We start from the raw sequence: 6,851 nt of genomic DNA, 5'->3' as shown, positions 1-6,851 counted from the left end.
AGATACACGGAGAATGAGCAAGAACGATAATCAACCCACAGCTGAAGAGATGGCTGAAAACCAAGGCAATCAGCTACCTCCTGCAATTGCAGCTAAACAAAATCCTACTCCACGTACTATGTATGACTATGCTAAACCTTCTTTAACAGGAACTGAGTCAAGTATAGTTAGACCTGCTATTGCTGCGAATAATTTTGAACTGAAACCTAACATAATTCAGATGATACAGCAGTTTGTTCAGTTTGATGGTTTGTAGGATGAGGGTCCCAACACTCACTTGGCGAATTTTTTGGAGTTTTGCGACACTTTCAAAATTAATGGTGTTTCTGATGAAGCCATTCACCTTCAGTTATTTCCTTTTTCACTGAGAAAAAAAGCTAAATAGTGGTTGAACTCGTTACCACGAGGGTCTAGCACTACTTGGGAACAAATGACCGAAAAATTTTTACTAAAATATTTTTCGCCGACTAAAACTGCTAAGTTACGTAATGATATCTCTTATTTTGTGCAGATGGACTTAGAAACACTTTACGATGCATGGGAGAGATACAAGGATCTATTGCGAAGGTGCCCTCAGCATGGGTTACCTCTATGGCTGCAAGTTCAAACATTTTACAATGGTGTGAATCCCTCGACAAGAAAGATGATTGACACAGCTGCTGGAGGAACCATCAATAACAAAACACCTGAAGAGGCTTATGAATTCATTGAAGAAATGTCACTGAATAACTGTCAGTGGTAAGTCATGAGGACTAAGCCAACAAAAATAGCAGGCGTTTATAACATTGACTCAGTTACTATGCTGTCAAATCAGTTAGAACTTCTCAATAAAAAGATTGATGGTTTACTTGGTTCTACACAGGTACATCCAGTAATGAGGTGTGACTCAAGTGGAGGAGGTGCACATACATAATATCAATCCTTCAATCCTACAACCGAAGAAGAACAAGTCAACTATATGGGTAACAATAACTTTAGGTCTCAAAATAACCCATACAGTAATACTTATAATGCTGGTTTGAGGAACCACCCAAATTTCTCCTGGGGTGGTCAAGGGGATCAAAAGCCACAAAATCCTCAGGGTTTTCAATAGCCATCTTATCAACAAAAGAAGAAACCGAACCTTGAGGAGATGCTCTCTAAATTCATCTCGGTGTCAGAAAATTATTTCCAAAATATTGAGACAGCACTTAAATATCAACAAGCATCAATCCAAGAACTCGAAACTCAAATAGGCCAGCTATCCAAACTAATCTCCGAATGACCACAAGGTAGCTTACCAAGTAATACTAAACCTAGCCCAAGGGAACACCTCAATGCAATTAGTACTCAAGATAAGGAAGGATTCATTGCACCTGAGCCAGAATTGATGCAAGAAACTGTGGTGAGCAGAGGTAAAAGTGAGGTAAGTCATAACAAAACGATGAATGAGGAATATAAACCTCGTGTCCCATACCCTAACGTGACAAGGAAAGACCGCTCAGACGAACAATTCGGTAAATTCCTTAAACTTTTGAAAAAATTACATATTAACTTACCGTTTATTAAAGCTCTGTCACAGATGCCGAATGCAATGAAATTTTTAAAAGAGCTTTACAAAATGTTTAAGCAACTAGGTCTTGGGAAACCTAAACAAACTAGGATGAGCATTCAATTGGCAAATAAAACTATAAGATTTCCTAGGGGTATTATTGAAGATGTACTAGTGAAAGTAGATAAGTTCATATTTCCCGTTGATTTTATTGTTCTAGACATAGAGGAGGATAATAACACCCTTTTGATTTTAGGGAGGCCCTTTTTAGCAACTGTTAAAAAAATTATTAATGTTGGCACAGGTGAGCTTACACTTCGTGTGGGAGACGAAATGATCACCCTTCAAGCTCGTAATTCTGGCATCACATCGAACATTGAAGGTAATGGTCCACACCAGTCTACTAAAACTGACAATATGACACAACCTGCTTTGCAGAAATTAAGTTTCAAAGAAGTTCACGAGTCATGTTCCAGTAAGGATAGATGACACATTCATGAAGAATGAAGGCTACGGATAGAGGAGGTAGACGAATGGCAAACACATAAACCAAGAACACATGATAAACCAAAATTACGCCAGAATGAGTTTGATACCTCCCCAAATTTACTTAAGGTTGGTGATAAGGTCTTATTAGATGTCGCAGATCTCCACATTGTCACTACCACACCGAATGAGGAAATCCCTCTTACTATACTCAGTATTTTTCCATTCGGTACGGTAGAGTTGAGTCATCCCAAGTTCGGCACTTTTAAAGTAAACAACACCCGGTTAAAACCTTATTTTGATAAGATTGATAACAGGAATGAGGAGTATAAACTCCTCAAACCACCATGACCATTCACTGAAGAGCTAAGTCGAGTTTAGACTATAAATAAGCGATTCTCAGGAGGCAACCTGAGCACTAACATTATTAATTTCTTTAAATTTTGGTATTTAACTCCTAACCTACTAATAGAAATCTTGAATACAGGTGTTTCCACAGAGACGCCAAGCACATGGGCATGCTTAAGGCCGTGTGAAAACAGGGCAAAAGATTTCCCCAACACGGGCTACGATAAAATGCCGGCCGTGCGACATCGCCGTGGTCGAGCCTGCCAAAACACCACAGGCGTGAGATACGCCCGTAGGGAAGAACCATGGACGAACCTGTTAAAACAGCATGGGCGTGTGACACGCCCGTGTCTAACACCTATGGTCGAACTTGTTAAATGAACACGGGCGTGGGGCTTACACACACGGGCGTAGAAGAAGCGAACGAAGATAGACACGGTCGTGCGACACGACTGTGTGAACCCATACGCTTGAGGAACACGGGCGTGTACTAAATGTCAGACGCGCCCAAATTTGAAATTTGCAAATCACAGGGGTTGAAATTGAGGGACATGGGCGTGTGCCATGACCGTTCGCCCCAAAATCTATAAATACCCTACACTATTCACTTTCTTCTCCATTCAAAAACCCTAACCCTAGCCGCTGCAACTCTACACGGTCTCCCTGCCATGCCCGTGAGTCGCTTCCAACTTCATTTTTAAAGCCCAATCTCTCTCCCTTAGCGTTTGTTCACTCTTTCCACCTCTATTCTACTTATTTTTAATGCTTATTCTTAAAATAATTGTTATTTTTATCATACTATGTTCATTTTGTTCATTATTTCCTGCATTATTAGATTCTTTATCATGCATTTTATGTTAATGTAGGTTGTTAGGAAAGTTTCATTCCTTTGTCATCCACATGCCATTATTATGCCCATCCTCATGCCCTTACAATGTCACGAAATTATGCTATCAAAGAGAATTCTATTGGTTGAGTTTGGTTCATATTTTGGCTGAAATTAGTAGTTTAAATTCATGGCTTTCCAAATTTATGTATTTACTATTATTCTTCTTTAAAAATTATATGTATACAATGTTGTCTTCACGAGGAAAGAAATCCGCTGTCCCCGCTTCAAAGAAAAGGAATGGAGCGTTATCTTCTGCGGGTCCAACTGCGGAAATTCATCACCCTCTCCTGCAGTTTCCCTGAGGGCTCCAAGAAGAGCTTTTCCAGATACTTCGGCCCTGACCCTTAGTTGCAGGCCGCTGCATCGACTGGGCTGCCGTAGAACAAGTCCAGATGGCTGACACGATTCGGGCTCTCCTAACCACCGACCCTTGGGAGATGTTCTTCAGGATTATCGAGCCGACATACCTCGAGCTCACGATGGAACTCTGCTCAATGTTCCATCTTCAGATCTTAATGACAAGGTACGATAATCCCGGCACGGTTCAATTTTGCCTAGGCAGATTAATCCGCCAGCTAAGTGTCCCAGAGTTCGGTGCTGTGCTAGGCCTATATACGGATGAGTTTCAGAGAATGAACTACAGGTTCTCAGTCACCACATACATGTCTCTCCCTTGAAATGCTGGCACACGTTGGCCCTAGCACGCCCTCCTATAATCCTAGCCGCTCCAAGGCATCAGTTCTCGCACCATCTTTGATCTATTTACACGCTATTTTAGCTCACACGATTACAAGGAGGCGAGAGAGCAATGGCATCATCAACACCCATGACGTCTACTTCTTATGGTGCATGTCGCAAGGGCACGTCATCGACCTTGCCTATTTCATCGCCCTTGTGATTCAGCACCAGAAAGAGTGGCATCAGAAGGGGGTCATCTCTATTGGCCCCTACATGACTAGGCTGGTGTGACACTTCGGGCTCTTCAACACCGCGACCCAAGAATCATCCCTCACCCTCATCGGCCAGATGTCTCCACAAGGCATCTCGAGCATGCTTAGCATGAGGATGATCGAGAGGCACTGAGGAACCTACCCTCCCCAGTATCGTCTCACCCAATCTACCGAGGAGGAGGCCTATGAGGACATTCCTGATGATGTCCCCCCACAGCACGAGGACCCACCGACTCAGCCACCACCACCCTCTCGTCCAGTTCATGCGGTGGCTTCATATGCTGACATCTCTGAGCACCTCACCCAATTCGAGCATCAGTGTTTTTAACGATTTGACAACATTGATGCTACTCTACAGCAAATTTGTCAGTACCTTCACATCTCATTGCCAGTCCCACCTCGCGAACCATCCAGCGATGAAGATGTTTAGAAATATTTATTTATTATTTTATGTTTTTAATTATTATTGAAACTATTTTTATTATTTTTATTAGACTTTAGAAATTTTATTTTTAATTATTAATTTTGGTTATTTCTTTTTGAGTAATTATTCCTCCTCATATCCCCTTAAAAGTTCCTGATTTTATCACAGTTATATAGAGCTCTTAAGCTCATCATCACATAGGAACTAAAACTCCACCGGGAAAGGTTCTCCACGACTGCCATGTCCTGCTCGACCATGACCATAGCCACCACTAGATATAATATTCTTGTGGCGCAGGACTTATGGACTAATGAACCTTTACGACTGCTGGAGTATCCTCCTCCACTCTCGAACCAATTACTCTCCAAAAACTCCAGTTCAAGGAATTCATCATACAGGAAGTTTCATTTCTCTCCCTATCTTATTCTTAAATTCTATAATACCTATCTTTGTACATTGAGGGCAATGTACATCTTAAGTGTGGGGGGTATTTATTTTATTATCAGAAAAATCCCTGAACAATCACCTTGTTCTCTTGAAAAGCTCTCATTTTATAATTAGGATACAATTTAATTGAGTTATGATTTTGATTGATATATCTTGAATTAGAACATAGGGATTTATGCATTGATTGTTTAAACTTTAAGACACTAGAGAATCAAGCATGATAAGTTACTTTTTAAGAATTTAAAATTATAGGTTGTTTCCCCAAGTCTAGGTATTACTTTGAATTGGAATTCACGAGTCTAACATAAAAAAGCCATAATTTTTGTGAGATTTTTGAGCCTTTTGAGCATCTATTAATTCTTTCATGCTTACTTTTATTATTACTTTGAGTGCAACAGTATTGAACTGTTATTCTAGAACTTGCTTGATTATGCATGTCGAGACCACACCATTTGATTTGATATATAAAAATGATTAAGGCACTTAGGATTAACCCACTCATGCCACGAAAAGCCTACCTCTACAATTAACCCCTAGTGAACCCCTTGAGCCTAACAAGTCACTTCTTGTATTACCCTTAATATTAACCTTTAACCCATTGTTGTTGAATCCCCTAAATTAATTTAAGCCCCATTTTTGTTGAGATTTGAAATGAAATAGTTGCTTAGCTATGTTTTATTCTACTTTGTATTTAACATGTTCTTAAAAAAAAATATGTATACATATCTATAATCTCATATTCTGAGAAGAAGCTCTGTTGTACGCAAGTGAACATTTACTCTTTTTCTAGTTAGGTAATCTTTCAATTCAATCTCGATTCTAACCATTTCTTTCAGTATTGACTAGTGAGTGCTTCATTTATTGTCCTTAAACACCTTGAGTGATTTGAGTGAATCTTTAGTGAAGATGTGAAACTCTATGATATTCTAAATCAAAGGTAATTACTTAGATGTAGAGAGACACCTATGTTTGCATGATTAATACTCAACTTGGAATGTTTGAGACTTTGATGTTCTTTTAGTTGAATCCTCAATGTATGATTACCTATGGATTATTTTGAGATATTATCGATAGGAATCGTAAGTTGGGAAGAATTGATTTTGATTATGAGTTGAGGATTTTGCTTGAGGACAAGCAAATGCTTAAGTGTGGGGGTATTTGATAAACCGTAAATTATACATATTTTTACCCCATGTTTAATGCATTTTATGGATGATTTCTCATTAGAATTGGTGAATTCGATGCTCCTAATTCTTTAATTTCATGTTTTATACTTAGGAGAGCATAGGAGAGTGAAAGGAACGAGAAACGGGCAAAAAATAGAGAAAATGGACCAAAATACGAACTCAACACGGCCTGGATTTCCTCACACGGGCAGCCCACATGGCCGTGTCAATTTTGCAGAATTGAAGCACGATTTGTACGGGCAGACCACACGGCCGTGTCAATTTGGCAGGCTCGAACACGGCCTGAAGTAATCGTACACGGGCATGTCCCTGCTTAGCCCAAGTTGACTCCAATTCGGAAAGGGCTAATTTTGAGGGCTAAAAGGCATTCCAAAGCCTATAAATAAACCCTAGAGGAGGAAGAAAAGGGGGATGGAGAAGGGGGAGTAAGGAATTACTCTGAGGAAGCCGATTGATCCATCTCAGAAGCCGGATTCATCGTCAAGACTGAAGATCTCTCCTCAATTTCCCTTCAGGAGTTTTGGGTTTTCTTTATGTTTTGTATTCTATATTCTTCTGAGATGTTTTCTTATTTAGTTATGAACTAAAA

The 6,851-nt window shown here is 39.8% G+C and overlaps 1 non-coding gene across 1 annotated transcript; it reads right to left on the bottom strand.

Moving 5' to 3' along the window:
• Positions 1-478: 478 nt before the first annotated feature.
• On the bottom strand, positions 479-585 carry LOC128283390 (small nucleolar RNA R71). The gene has a single exon (XR_008273731.1). It is a non-coding gene; the product is annotated as a small nucleolar RNA R71 (small nucleolar RNA).
• Positions 586-6,851: the final 6,266 nt, after the last annotated feature.

Source organism: Gossypium arboreum, chromosome 10 (assembly GCF_025698485.1).
Source record: "Gossypium arboreum isolate Shixiya-1 chromosome 10, ASM2569848v2, whole genome shotgun sequence".
Taxonomy (NCBI): Eukaryota; Viridiplantae; Streptophyta; class Magnoliopsida; order Malvales; family Malvaceae; genus Gossypium; species Gossypium arboreum.
The sequence above is the reverse complement of the archived record's forward strand: the minus strand, read 5'-3'. Positions and strand labels throughout refer to the sequence as shown.